We start from the raw sequence: 15,671 nt of genomic DNA, 5'->3' as shown, positions 1-15,671 counted from the left end.
CCGCCCTGGCAACTTCTCCTTAGTATAGAAGTTATTTGCAGAATGAATGAACCAAAAGGGGATCTTTATGTGCCAGCGTACAATTGGCCAAATATATATACAGGGCCCTGCTCCCGCCAGGACTTATCTCCTGCCGAACATATGAATGAAGACGACTTCCTCGCGGGCTAGTCTTGGAGTAGAGCCTAATAAGCTCATATGCGGGTGCTGGGCCCTTACTATATATTGGGGTCAAGAAACTCTGCAGACCGATTTGTGCTCGGCATTCCGTTAAATCATCATCTCCTAGCTCGGCATTAGTCGGATCCTGCAGCCAGGCCTTTGAACTGAGATTCAGCAGGTCCCTAAAGCCCTTACTATATTACCCGCCCTATTCAAATTCATACGTAGGTGGAAGAGGCCTGGTCGACTTTCTTTTCTTCTGCACAAGAAAGAGAGCTGGCTTGGGATAGGTGCTACTAGTATTTAGTCTAGCTAATATATAAGTGATGAGTAGCGACTGAAAGCCGAGGAGCAAGTGAAACGTAGCCGGAGCGACTAAAGAAAGAGAAGATAAGGAAAGTTGCGCTATCGGGAGAAAGCGACTTATTATTATATTAGTAAGTTCACTCCTTGTATAGTAATAGCCTATGAATTTGACTCAAAGCCTAGGTAAATAGCCTATGAATTTGACATAATTACTTACTAGGTTTTTGGGGCCTAGGAAAAGGAGATAAATAGCCCCAAGAAGAGAAATAGCCCCAAAGGCGTAGACTAATCCGCCTTACTATAATATAAGTTCCCCAATATATAGTAAGGGCCCTAATATAGTAAATTGAGGAGATTTGGATTAGTCGTAAATAGCCCCAAAGGCTATTTCTCTCCTCTGCGTAGCAGAGGTACTTATATTATATACAGGCGGATTAGTCTACGCCTTTGGGGCTATTTATCTCCTCGCATAGCAGAGGAACTTATATTATAGTAAGGCGGCCCTTACTATATATTTGGCGTAAATTGCGTAGCAGAGGAGATAAATAGCCCCAAAGGCTATTTACGACTAATCCGATCGACTCTGCTACGCATAGGAGTTAAATTGCATAGCAGAGGAACTTATATTATAGTAAGGCGGCCCTTACTATATATTTGGCGTAAATTGCGTAGCAATTGTAGACTAATCCCCCTGTATATATATTGGCTTCTATTTTTGGGCCTAATATAAAAGTCAGTTTCCTGCGACAGCGACGTGAAGCCTTGAATTCAGATATGGGATCTTGGTTCTTCATCTTTCTATCTCTACCTGGAACTATGTGAGTTTCTTTTATTATAAAAAAAGGAGTCTGTCTCGCCTTACTATAATATAAGTTCCTCTAGAAAGAATCTATCTCTTGATTCCCTCACACCCAGACCTATAAGGAAAGCGTCCCTGAGTGCATTCAGTAAGTCGAAACCTTAGCTAGCCTCCTAGGATCTCTATCATCAAAGCTTGCAAGAGCAGATGCCGTGATCAGCTGATTTGTACCTGGCATTCTGACTTGAAAGGGGAGATTACGAGCGAATGTAATGACGCAGAGCAAGAGTTGGAACTTTAGACAAAATAGAGCTTGCTGCTCATCTGATCGAATGTCGTCTCGTACCTTCGTTCCTCTCTCTCTGCTAGAGGAAGAGAGTAGCTCGAGGAAGGAAGGGGACAGAAGGCCAAGAGGGCAGACTAGAGAGACATGAGCAGAAAGGGCGAAGACAGAGCCAGACTGAAGGCAGGAAGAAGACAGTGTATTCCTTGCTCGGTCTATTTGTTTGAGTCTTCGATAGGCTGACTGAGCCTAGGTAGCACGGGCGCTTTTGAAGGTCTCGCAGCTACTCGTCCTTCTTCGGTACAATTGGGCTCTCTGAACTTCTGACAGGTGCGAACAACGTTCATTAAGACCTGGTGCGAACGATTAGTAACGCGAGAGGAAAGTGACGAACGAAGGACAGCCTAGCAGATCTACTATAGTGCCCTTTCTTTCAAGTAAGCCGAAGATTCATATGATGAAAGAGGTTAGGATTCGCACTAGCCACTATCAAGTCTCTTGGCAGCTGCGTTCGGGGATAATGACTCAGACTTGAACGGAAATCCACTCTTTCTCTCTGCATAGTCTCCTAGTAGCACAGCGCTCATATCTCTACTTTTTCCATCTGCTTTCGTATATGAAAAAACTAGCAAAGGCAAGAATCGCACTCATTCAATAATCACGGCATCTGCATTAGCTAAGGATCGAGCTGGCCTCCTTCCTGGGACCGACCCTTTGAACACAGATTCGCACGCGTCCTTGAACTCGCTCCTGTTCTTTTCTTCGCTCCTCTTCAGTCGCAACTCAGAACTTATAAAGAAGTTGTTTTTTTTTACTCGCTCCTTTCAGCAAAGCATCTGGAGCCTCTACTCTAGCCTTTGACTCTTCTGCTCTTGCTAATCGAATTAAATGCTCGCCGGAAAGAAAGAGCCAGATTGAGCCCTTCGTCTGCCTAACTGCTATCTATTTTTGAATGAGGGAGAGGCCTCCTCTTCACTCTCATGCTCTACAGCTCCAGACTCCGTAGGCTATTCCTTTAGCTTCGTATGGAAGGTCAGGGAATGAATGTAGAAGCGACTACTAGTTGGCGTAGGCATTCAGTGGGTTAGTCGAACTGACCGGGCTCGCTCTCTCTCTTTTAGGAATTTAATAAGTTCCTAAAGTCAGGGCCTGGAACCTCCCGACTGGGCACGAAAAGACGGATGGATCTATTGTGCTCTTTCACTGACTGCTCTGCCTCACCCTTTCCCGAAGGAAGGAACTCAAGCCATTAAGTACTCTGCTTTTCCTACTTAAGTATGCGATGCGTGGATAAAATCGGGCCTTCTAAAGTCTTTATTCCTCGTCTGATTCTGTTTCCGGGAATGACCATCTGCCGCCAATGATGAGTCTTTCTCCTCTTTTCATTCATTTATTCGACTAGGTGTCTACTGACAGATTAACTCCTGCCAGCCAAGCCTGGGAGCACGTCCTTCCCTACAGAAAGAATAATCAAAATCATGTGCCGGAGAAAGTGTAGAAGGTGCTGCAAGAGGGTGGGTACTCCGCTCAGAGTCTCAATTAATTCCCGGCTTTCGCGTCTTTTAATTAAAGGGATATGCTTCCCGAACCTCACTTGCCAAAGAAAGTAGGAATGAATCTGTCTTCTCTTTTATCCAGATGTGAAAATGGAATATAGCTCAAGTTATTGATCTGGAAAATTCCAAAACAAGAAAAACGAGGAAGTTTAAAAGCTAGTACCGGCCCTTCAGTCGAGTTTTCCTGTCCCGAAGCCCTCTGCCCAAGGAGAAAAACTATACAACATTAGGAAAGCACAATACACACTCCCTCCTTGCCCTACCCCTTCTCTGTCCTCGGTCGTCTTCGCCAGTGAGTGGATGGGGGTAGGGGGTCCACACCACGAACGGCTCCTCTGTCCAGTGAGATGGTGGGTCTAATCCCACCACGAACGGCTCCGCCATCACATTGTATTAGCCAGGGTTTAAAGATAAAAACTCAAGGGAAAGAAGAGTGGGTATGCGGGCTTCTTTAACTTGAGTTTTTAAGAGAGCGCCTAGCGCAATTATCCTTTTTCTTTACATGTTGAAGGTCGGCACTCAACCAACTGCAGCTAACATGGCATTGTTTCTCGTGAAAGGCACACCACAGACTACAGGCTACAAGCTTCAACCATTCACTCTTTGGGTGCCAGATTTGACTAAAAAAGATTTTTGGGTGAATGAGAAACCCTCTTCTCGATTTCCTTTAGCTACGCTTGACTCGCATAATTGACTCTAAAGGTAAAAGCGTCAGTCAGCTACGCTAGTTTGAAATGAGTTTGGACTCGACCTACTTACTAGTTGGCCAGAGATGGGAAAAAGCCCTCACCAACTAGTATTCAATTCAATCCAGTTCTAAAGGAGGTAGCGAGTCTCAGTTATTGTTCCAGTAGCCGTTCCAATAGATAAGAGTTTTAGGAAGTAAGATGAGTCAGTACCAGTAGCGGTAGCAGGGAAAAGCGGGTTAGTGCGAGACGGAAGTAGCCCCCCGATTGGAGGTATGAAAGTATGTTGGTAGGGAAAAGGAGTGCCCTAAAATAAATATAAATTCCGACTATAAGGGCATCTTTAGATGGCTCGCCATACATATAAGTTCTAGGGCCGAGGAAATGCCCTGTATATATATTGGGAAAGATCTGCCATTTCCTCGGCCCTAGAACTTATATGTATGGCGAGCCCTTACGGCCCTTATATATATGGTCGAAATATGCCTATCGGACAATTTATATTTATTTTAGGGAATTTACTTTTATATTAGGGACCAGTCGTGCCCAAAAATATAAGTACGTCGGATTAGTCGTCGGCCCTTACTATATATTTGAACTTATATTATAGTATGGCGGCCCTGTATATATATTTGGCGAGAGGAGATTCGGATTAGTCGTAAATAGCCCCAAAGGGGCTATTTATCTCCCCAATATATAGTAAGGGCCCTAATATATACAATTGAGGAGGAACTTATATTATAGTAAGGCGGCCCTTACTATATATTTGAACTTATATTATAGTATGGCTTAGTCGTAAATAGCCCCTTTGGCTATTTATCTGCCCAAAAATCTAGTAAAGGAGATAAATAGCCCCAAAGGCGTAGACTAACTGTATATAATATAAGATAAGTACCTCTGCTATGCAGAGCAGATAAATAGCCAAAGGGGCTATTTACGACTAATCAGGGGTAGCAGAGGAACTTATATTATATACAGGCGGATTAGAACTTATATTATGAATGCAGGGCCTTTGGGGCTATTTATCTCCTTTCTATTTCTTTTAGGTAAATTCGGATTAGTCGTAAATAGCCCCAAAGGCTATTTATCTACTCTGCATAGCAGAGGTACTTATATTATAGTAAGACGGATTAGTTTACGCCTTTGGGGCTATTTACGACTAGACTATATTAAGTTCGGGAACTACTACTTTTGCAGGCACGCAATTATACTGGTAATAATCCGCTGCCCCTAAGTAAAGTAAATTCGACTATTAAGGGCAGATCAGTATACGTTTTGAATAGCCATTCACTCTACCGTTTCCTCGGCCCTCTCCTTATCAATATTAGTCGAGCCTATCTTTCCTAATTTATATTTATTTTAGGCTCCCAAGAAATCATTACCAGTATAATTGCGATCCCCGAAGAGAACGTACATTCAGGTACACCCCGTATATATATTAAGTTCGTAATACTATAATTTGCTGCAAGAATTGACTATATTTGCCCATACTATAATAAATTCCTGCAAGAGTAGTTCTATCGGCCATTCACTCTACCGTTTCCTCGGCCCTCTCGCACGTGTGCTCGAGCCTATGATACCCTTACGGATACCCTCACCTCCACTACGATAGAACCCGACAATGAGTTTACGAAGGCTTCGAGTAGTGCGAGATAGGCTAATCACCAGACTGCTCTGGAATAGGTTAATCGCCGGAGACAAGAACAAGTGAATCTAGTTTCGAGAGCATGCCTTACTTGACTCTAATAGAGGGCGTAGACTTTCTAAGTGAAGGCAAGTGCAACTATCTATTTCATATCCTCCCTGTCAGCAAGGCAGGTCCGCGATAAAGCTTACCGGCCGTCCTCAGGCCGACCAAAAGACTATTCCATAACCGACTCTTGTTGCCGAATCGAGGGGGCTTGGCTTGTACCAGGCTCTAAAAGAGTTTTCTTCGAGCGAGCGGTCTTTCTATTTGGGTTGCATGCCCAAGGCAATGCTTTTTGTAGATTGAGATGGATTGATCTTCGCTATCGTGCCTCTTCCTTGTACCAGTTGGTGCTGCGGCAGTGCCTAATATGAGTTTGCTCCTACCCCAGACAGCTTCGAGGTTCCCATCGATCGATTACAGAGGTTTCAACCACTGAACTTGAGCTTAATCTCTTTCATAAGCCGTTCTAGGCTAGGCATCTTTGTTTATTTTCTTTTGCCTCCCGAGTCAGTAGCAGTTGTTGTTGTCCTGCCAGTTGAAAGAGACTATCTGTTTGAGTACGGGATGAGACCTTTCATATGCCGGCGTAAACTACCTTTCCTTGTAGGCGGAGAAAGATCTTCTTATAACGAACGCGAACGACTAGTGGAGAAGGTTTGAACTCGGATTCACTCTACAGGCACTAATTTTATTCTTGTCCCGAAAAAGTATGATTCATTCCTCGCCAAATATATAGTAAGGCCCATTAAAGGAACAAGATTAGCTTAAACCTCGTACGAGTTAAATATCAAATAATTATATATAGCCTCAAACAATTCACGTATAATAACAGTTTAACGTCCTTTCTAATGCTTCCAACGTCGGCGTAGTGTCATATAAGAATGGTCTTGCTTTCCTTTCAATAGCTCTGTACGAGTCCTCCGCAGCTGTAGTTGTCCTTGATTTAATCAACTATGGCGTACCTTGAGTTCCGACCGGTAGGGAGAGGTTTATTGGATTGGAGCGTTCATAACAAGAATCTAAATAGAAGCTTTTCCCCGTGCTTTGGATCCTTATCCTTTAGTACGCGAAAGTGCCTCTTAAAGACCATCTTTCAACCTACTCTCTCTTTCTCTTTCTTCCCCTCCCGTGGGTCTCCTTTCTTTTGAACTCGGAAAGGCAAGGGGCGACTGACTTGAGAGCTCTCGCGTAAGCTATAGGGACGAAAGAAGACCAACCTTAATGGCATTGCGCCTATCACTCTTTTCCCGGTAGAGTTGGTAGCTGTTGCTGCAGTGAATGGTGTAGCTTTTTCATAGTAGTATACGGTATCTTTCCTATCACTCAACCTTCGCAGTTGCTTCTCTTAATAAGAAGAACGGTGCTGGTACCTCTACTGGGGACTAGCTTGAATTAGTATTGAGTGCCGATAGAGCCCGAACAAAAGGAGAACTTGAACGGGGAGCTGAATACAGGGAGCGGGGCACGGGAAGAGCAGATTCAGTTTCAATATGCCTAGTTAGACTTAGCAGCACAGTCGTTCACTACGAAACTACGAAAGATCTAAGGGTTCGGAAAGGACTCGGTAGGCACTTAAGACTCTTTTTCCGGAGAAAGAGCATATGCAGCCGGGTAAGGAAGCTTCATGCGAAAGGAGCAAACAAAGCATTGAATTCCAACCTAAAATAAATATAAAGGAGATAAATAGCCCCAAAGGCGTAGACTAACTGTATATAATATAAGATAAGTACCTCTGCTACGCAGAGGCATATAAATAGCCTTTGGGGCTATTTACGACTAAGCCATACTATAATATAAGTTGTAAGTACGTTTTATAGTTAGGAAAGATTCGGATTAGTCGTAAATAGCCCCAAAGGCTATTTATCTCCTTTTACTAGATTTTTGGCCCTGTATATATATTTCACCCCGTATATATATTAAGTTCGTAATACTATAATTTGCTGCGAGTAATAATAATAATAATAAGTGAGAAAATCTTGACGCGGCAAGTAAGAGATGAGTTCTTATGTCAGCTAGCATTCGCTTCCCCTCATTCAGTAGGTGCTGTGAGTCATCGGTTCCCGTCCAATCAAATAGGGGAAAGGAGTCTCGTATGGCAGTCCAATATATAAGCAAAAGTAGTGTTGCTCGGAGAAGAGTCTTTTTTTGATCTATTTAGAGTCCGATATAGCTGCGGAAGTAGTGTCGCTTGGAAAGGAGTAGAATTTGTCCATTCTTTTTATCCCATAAGACTGTTCAAGCACTACTTTTGTTCTTTATTCGAGTTCGGTGAGTTGTTGGATCGGCATCGGACGGGTGCGATGGGGAGTTCTAGTCCTCGGTGTGCTCAGTCAAAGAATGAAGGTTCGGTTCCTCTTCTAGGGGAGCGGTTGCGAGATCCGAATGCATGCGTACGAAAGAGTAAAGAGCAAATGAAGCCAAGGGCGTAAAGAAGAGAAGAGGTCAAGTGTAAAGAACTAGCTCGTAAGGGAGGGCATGCGATGGACGACACTCGTATTGAGAAGCTTGTAGTTCAAGTAGGCGAGCTTCTCTTTCTTCGCCAAAAATCTAGTAAGTAGTTCGCATGGGCAGGTAATCGACTCTCAATGGCTCACAGTGCGTGCACCGTCTTCAGTCGTTAGGGCACAGAAGGCAGAGATTCAGGAGGTGTTGATCCGAATGCGTACTATTAGAGGAACCGCACGCGTCTCCGAGCCAAATATATATACAGGGCCGAGAGCCTATTCTTGACTTTAATTATAGATAGTCTAGTATTTGCAAAGATCGCGCTGCGCTGTGTTTGTGTTTAATGATTGCTTCAGATGGTAAAGCAGCGGATTGCAAATAATGAAGAAAGAAGTTACGCTCGCCCACCTAAGAACCAGATCTTGCCGACCAGCGATTTATATTTATTTTAGGCGGGACGCCACCCGAGAAGTACTACTCTGAAGAAAGTTGGGGACAGGAACGGGAGCTAATAATCCCCCGTTGAACTGAAATGCTTGAACGCCGTAGTTGAACTGAAATGCTTGAACAGAAAGATTTCCGAGCCCACTCATTCAAGGAAAGGAACGGGATGAGCCGTAGTTGAGTTGAACAGAAATGCTTGAACTGAAAGATTTGCCATCATTAAATGCTTTGCAAAACTTGTGCCGTCGCCGCTCTGACTCATGCGGTTCAATCTTCTGGTCGGTGGAGGGACAATTCGGATAGGTTCTTCGGTAGGTTCTTCGGAGGGACAAGTCCGATTCAAGAGGCGAGGATGGCGGAGCGGTTGACTGCTCTGTGAATGTGATGCTTTCGGCTGGCATCGTAGCTCGGACCGAATGCAGTGAGCAAGCAAAGCAGTAGGAAGCTTTCGGAGCAACAGAGAATCAGAGAGTTTTGCTATATAAGGATGCATATAAATAAAGAGCTTGTCTCTCTTCTCAGTTTGTCTCCCATACTATAATAAATTTCAGTTGAAGCATTTCTTTTTTTCTTTTCTCAAATCAAATCTCACTACTGTTCTGTTGTCACCTAATCGAAGAAGCGAAGGCAAGCAATTCAGTAGGCAGAATGGGTTTACCGGGCCGACTCTGGTTCCCGTCCAAGGCTGCGTCCAATCAGATGGGTGAGGGGAGCGAGTGAAAGGTCCGAGTGACAACGACGGGAGCTCACAAGCTATGCGCGATCAAAGCAATCAGCCTATCGAATGCAAATGCTGCCCTGCTCAAGTCATCCCCAGGAAGCAAGAATAGAGTAGCCGTCCTTTCGCCGAGCAATCATCAATCATAGAAAGAAGAGACTCGATAAAGCAAGACGAGAGAGCAGAGAGAGTCAGGGGAATCCTTCCCCATCACTACTAGCCCACCGATTCAATCTTGCTTACGAAGCTCGGACCGGAGAACTCATATTGATAGTTTTCAAGGGGCAAGAGCTATGCTACTTCTTTGCAAATCAGAGCGTAGCGCAATCGAAGCTATCCATTGAATGAATGCAATACCTATCTTTGCAACCAACTATTCAAAGGCATAGGGCTGAGGCTTCGTCTCCACGTGAATTTATTATAGTATGGGAGACAAAGAGCTGATCTACCATGCATCACTGATCGACTAATGCGAGTAGAGGACAGATTCGAAAGATTCCCAAGAACTGAAGACAGTAGGAGAGGCAGAGGTCGGGTGCTATAGCCCCTTAAATTATAAAAAGCGGACCTGGCTCAGTCTTTTGTTCGGGTGGGCTACGGTCAGATAGTCTGGTCTGTCATCGGTTTGATTCTCCCCACTACGCGGTTCTAGTACTCCAACCAAGTTAATCAGGCTCTGGAATCGGGATCCTAGCCAGTAATGCTAGGGGAAGAGATGCCTTACTTATCTTATCCCGGGGAACGAGCCCACCTATGAAAGAGCAGACAAGGCTTTGAGAGATCCTTAGGGGGACGTTTGGGAGAGGATAGGCGGATCACAGAGTAGAGGCTCAGGACCGGCACGCCAATCCCAATCATGATCGACTCCAAACTAATTGAATGCGAATGCGAAGGCTGCGATGAGAACTACGAGCCCACCTTTGACAGAGGTTGGAATGGAACCAGTGCTTTGAGGAGCGAGAATCATCCGAGCCCCGCAGACTCCACGTGTGCCCTGACTCCACGTGCCCTACCTCATATGAAGAGCGGGAGGGGAAGCAACGCCCTCTACCTCTCTACCGCCCAGCCCTCTACTTCTATGCCTAGCCCTACTTCTACGGAGCAGCGGATAAGTTCTCGCGCGTCATTATCATTCGCTCCTACCCTCGCATTGGTCGATGAGCCGCAATCCCTCATTGGTCTTGTAGTCGCTGGTCGCCTCTTCGAGCCTCGCATTGCTCCCTATAGGTGGTTAGTTATAAGTCTAAGAGTTCCTCACGAGCAATTTACTTTTATATTAGGCGCATGCCTTGAATCAGTTTCTTGGACGTGTCGATTGAAAGAAATTCCCCGGGACCCGGGATGAGACTCTCGCAAGTAAGAGTGTTCGAGAGATGAGTTCGGCCCTACGATAATTGATTCGCTATACCTTCCTCTCCGCCCTGTATATAATATAAGTTCCGGTGCAATGCCATTCAAATAATATCTAAGTTCAGATGCTGGCACAATGCCATTCACATATTAGACTAATTGAAGACCATTCACGAGACTGAGTTCGGGTTCGGGCAGTGGGATAGGGCATCTTAAGAGGGAGGGCTTCGGCGTATATATTAGGTTAGGGCCCTATTCAGCACAGATACAACGTCACTCCTAGTATAATCTACTTGTACGATTGAACTAGCCTCTATTTGTTTGCAAACGATAGGTTCTTTTTTATTCAGTTCTATATATAGAGTGATTCAAGGGTGAGGAGCAGCCTCTTATCTGATCTCTCATCCGTGCTTCTTCCAAATCCAATTCTCTATAGACTAACCCTATAGCATCAGACAGCTGCACAAGTGAAGATTCGACTCCACTATTATAATGTCGAGTACAAATAATGGTACGGTAATAAAGAGAGGACGAAATACTATGGAAAAGTGAAAGTAGTAGTTCCTAAAATATATACAATCCTTGCCTCCCTAGCCGCCCTAGCTACTACAGTAACTGGAACAGCTACAGTAACTGCAAAGGCATCACTAGTAGCACCAGTCGCCTCAGTGGTAGCATCCCTCGTAGCCCCCGTGGCCTCGCTAGCAACATCAGCAACAACAGTAGTCTCCTCACTAGCACCAGTAGTAAGACCCCTCTCAATAGTATAACTTCTTCAAAGGCGTGAATAGTATCCTCAGTATCTGCATTTACTTTATTAAGTAACAGAGTCTCACCTTTAGCTTTAAGATCTTCTACAAGTTTAGCTTTAAGATCTTCTAATTCTAAAGTCAGATAAACTTTAGCTTCAAGTGGTGGGTCTAAGTATGTCCTTAGTTCCTAGATGGATTACTATGTCTTTATTGCTCGCATAAGAGTTGCTCGCAACTCTTTAAGTAGCAACCTTTGCGAAGGATTTACTATCCAAAGCAGAGGAGTGTCTGCGCTGCTAAGTATTTAAATTGTTGACTCTAGGAAGCACGACTCTTTAGCAGCAATAAATATGTACTGCCTCTTAGCTGCGCTCGCTGTCGTACTAGCATTAGCAACAGTAACTATAAAACAGCTGCAACACTAGGAACAACAGCAGCCCTACTGTACTTAGTAGCAGCAACAGAAGGAACTAAAAGAGCAACACTAGCAGCAAGAGCATGTATTGATTTTAGGCCTTCACTAACAGTAGCAACAGTAGCGACAGCAACTGCAACGGAAGCATCACTAGCAGCAACCCTAGGAGATTACTCAGCATCGGCAGCCCTACTCGGAATAGCCACTTCACTAGTCGCCCTACTGGACTTTTACCGGCAACAGTAGCAGGAGCAATGTACTGACCACCAGCAGTAGCCCCCCTCGGAACAATAGACTCACTAACAGCAGTAACAGTAGCCCTAGTGTCCTCAGTAACAGTAGCCCTAGTGTCCTCAGTAACACTAGCAGCAGTAGTGGCAGGAACAACAGTAACTAAAGTAGCAGGAACGTAAGCGACTAAGAAGAGTACCAACTGTACAGCTTCAAAAGCTTCCAAAACAGCTTCAAGTGCCAGGTCTGGTGATGCTCATCTAAGCAACTAATAAAGTAATACTAAGAAGCACCTTTATCTACTTTAGGAACAAGAGTGTCCTCTAAAGCCGGATTTAGTTTCTTACCTTTTAAGTCAACAACTTGAGCTATTAAAAGAGCTTCAAGTGCCAGGTCTTCAAGTGCCAGGTCTGGTGATGATCATCTAAGTCTGTCCTCTCCTTTCCTTCGTCTGGGTGTACTAACTGTACCCTTCCTTGCCTATCCCCTTCGGGGTGCCTCTCACCGGCAACAGAACATAAGGACGTCTCGGGACATAAGGTTATCTGTACCCTACTAAAAGACTAGGAGTATCTGTTAAGTGTAATAAGTAACAACTCCAAAGCAGCACCAATAGTGTACTCAACTGCATCAAGACTAGCAACAGTGACTGAAGTGGGAGCTCCTAGGGCAGCAACAGCGGGAACTCCAAGGGCAGCACCACTGTACTCAGAGCAGTAACAATAGCAACTCCAAAGGCAGCATCAATAGCTACTTTTAAAGCAGCCAATAGGATTACTAAACATCGTCAGTAGCAACAGTAGTAGTCAAGCCTCCGGAGCCCTACCTAGTAAGCTATACTTTATCAACAACAGGAGCTCCTTTTTTTAAGGAGTACTTTTTAGCGACTAACCCAGCTTCAAGTGTTAAGTTATCTAATGATCATGGAAGTCTGTCCTTATTTCCTAAATTGATGACTTATGTCTTAGAGTAATTAATTTCTGTACTGTGCGTCCCTCTAGCTGCGCTTCGGGGAGTATCTCCTCGCTAGCTCTATGCTTATCTCTAGTTCCCGTACGGTTAGCTACAGAGTTTAAAGACCGTGACCCCCCTCTGCCTCCCCCTCTGGTGAGTCTTATTCGCAGCTAAGGAAGTCTCAGTGCGTAAGGTATCTGTCTATCCTATAGTCAGTCGTATCTGTTGAGTGTAGTAACAACTCAAAAGCCGAAGGTGCCTATGACTGATATGCCTGAGTAGTATAATTAACTACTTCAACTATTAAGGTAAGGAACTCAAATAAGGTAAGGAACTCAAAAGCCTATGAAGCCGATGACTTCAACTCTAAAGCCGTTACTGCTGACTTTAACTCAAAAGCCGAAGGTGCATAATCCGAAACCTCTGACTCAAGAGCCGAAGCCGATGACTTAAACTTTTCTTAAGTGGAAGCCTATGGCACCAGCAGCAACAATAGACTCACCCCCAGCATCATCAACAACGTATCCCGAAGTGCCAGCTCCAAGGTCAGTGCCAGCTCCAAAGGCATCACTACTAGACTCAGCAACACCAGGAGCAACATACTTTCTTTACTCAACAGCTGCAACAGCGGCAACTAAAACAGCTTCAGCAATAGCAACTAAGGAAGCATTCTACTTTCTTTCTTTTTTGATTTAGGAACTACTTTTCAAGCACGAACTGATTATGAAGTTAGAGGTTCAAAAGCACCTAATTGATCTCCTTTTCAAGGAGCGGATTCTTCTACTTTAGGAACAACTGCACCAGGAAATTATAGTATTACGCAACAGGAACTGACGCGGGAACTTATTATTATATTAGGGCCTATCGACAGGAAGAACTGCAAGAGCAGCAGTATTATTGACTTTAGCAACAGTAACTGCAACAGCTACACTAGACGAGCAGTAAGACTATCAACTGTTGAAGCATCATAATCAGCAGCTACTAAAGCATCACCGGAGTCTGAAGTGCCAGGTAGAAGCAACTAAAGGAGCACCAACAGAAGCAACAGAAGCTACTATCCCAGCGTCTGCATAAAAAGCATCACCATAGGAGGATTCCTAACTACCTCATCAGCTGCAGAAACAGCATTCGCATCAAAAGCATCACCAACAGAAGCAGCGGGAGCTACTTTAGGAACTCCTTTGAAAGCCCGAACTGATTCTACTTTGTTTAGCAACAACAAAAGATTCTCCTTTTGCTACTTTTGCAGTAGCAAATTTATCTGCCCCAAAGTAGTCTACTTTAGGAACTACTCCAACAGCCCTAGCGACAGGAACTGCGGGAGCAGCAGTCTTTCCTTTAGCAACAGGAACAGCAGTAGCATCAGCAGCCCTATAGGAACAAGTGGGGTATAGGTTCCTCAACCAGATAAATTGACTACTGGGTTATACGGAAACGGCGGATACAGATACGGAAACGGCCCTCCTAGGGTTTGACTTCGGGTTGCTGCCATTAGGGCACTTTCAAGCTTTGACTTACGTGGAATGGCCCTCTCAGGGTTTCCGTTACATACGGATGATTACTAACTACTTGAATCAGCATCCCTCGGATCAGCATCCCTCGGATCAGCATCCCTCGGAAAAGTTGAACTCAAATCAGCATCCCTAGGAAAAGCTGCATCTACTTTATCCCCACCAGCAACAGCCCTACCCTACCCTAGCTCCAGGAACTTCAAGAGCGGGAGCCCTAGCTCCTTTTGCAGCCCCATATGATTCTACTGAGGCTGCCCCGGAGTCTTCTACTTCACCTGAGTCTTCTACTGAAGCTTCCCTAGTGGATTCTACTTTAGGAACAGGTATATATTAAAGGCATCAGGAACGACTTTTGCATCAACATAGGATTTAGGAACTACTTTTGCAGCCCCATCCCTAGCAACAGCCGCCCCAACACTAGGATGGGTGGCAGATTCCAACTTTGGTAACTCATATGCCCTAGGGCATGGTTAAATTGGCTATTACGGGATAAATTTACTGTAGTGGATAAGGGTCAAATCTTAATGAAGCCAACGCAATGTCTTCCGTCGTAGTGGTCAACTATAATTTCCCGATTTACCTCCTCACAGATGCTCATAGGACCAACCGTATGAGGTCATAGTCCCCACAAGGGTGCTTAGTTGGCTAGAGGGTGGTAGATCGACTTGCTATAATAGTGGTGAGGAAGTCAAGGTAATGTCTTTCCTATCGTGTGATCAACTATAGCTTTTCGATTATCTAGTCACAGATGATCATAGAGCTGATCATATGGAGCCACCGGACAGACTCTACCTTTATTAAAGAGGATGAATTATGAGAGATATTTAAAATGAACGTAATATTCTTTTGCTACAATCAAGATAACTGATAGTCATTGCGTGCTACAATGAATGATAGCAGATTGTAATTACGTGCTAAATTGCCCTATTTAAGTGTTGCAATAAAATCGAATAAAAGGTTGCAATAAATCAGCAATTTATCTTATTAGGTACCAAACTTTAAAAAATATACAAAACACGCACTTAACTTTTTATATTTACTAAAAGTGCACTTATTTTTTTTTAAAATATATCTTTTTTCTCATAGTAAAAAATGATAAACTGAGTTCACGAGCTGTAAAATGACAGTCAAATGTAAGTAAGGTGATCATGGTACAATCGGCAACAAATGCTCATAGCGTTTTCTTGAAATTTTCACAATTTTATTTTTTATTTTTTATCTTTTATCTTTTTTGCTATAAGAAAAAAGATACTTTGTCAAATATAAAAATTAAGTAATTATTTTGGATGTTTTTGAAAGTTTCATACTAAATTGCCCTATTTAAATGGATATAGGGCGTTTTATCTCTTCGCGCCGTGCCTACCTTTTC

At 44.0% G+C, this 15,671-nt stretch overlaps 1 pseudogene; it reads left to right on the top strand.

Moving 5' to 3' along the window:
- LOC141847070 (cytochrome P450 71A1-like) overlaps positions 1 to 3,800 on the top strand; it is a 5,056-nt pseudogene extending 1,256 nt beyond the window's left edge.
- Positions 3,801 to 15,671: the final 11,871 nt, after the last annotated feature.

The sequence above is a fragment of the Curcuma longa genome, chromosome 16 (assembly GCF_044706935.1).
Source record: "Curcuma longa cultivar G26 ecotype Majalengka, Jawa Barat chromosome 16, ITB_CL_G26_1.1, whole genome shotgun sequence".
NCBI lineage: Eukaryota > Viridiplantae > Streptophyta > Magnoliopsida > Zingiberales > Zingiberaceae > Curcuma > Curcuma longa.
Note: the sequence above shows the minus strand (reverse complement) of the source record. Positions and strands in the feature narration are given on the sequence as shown.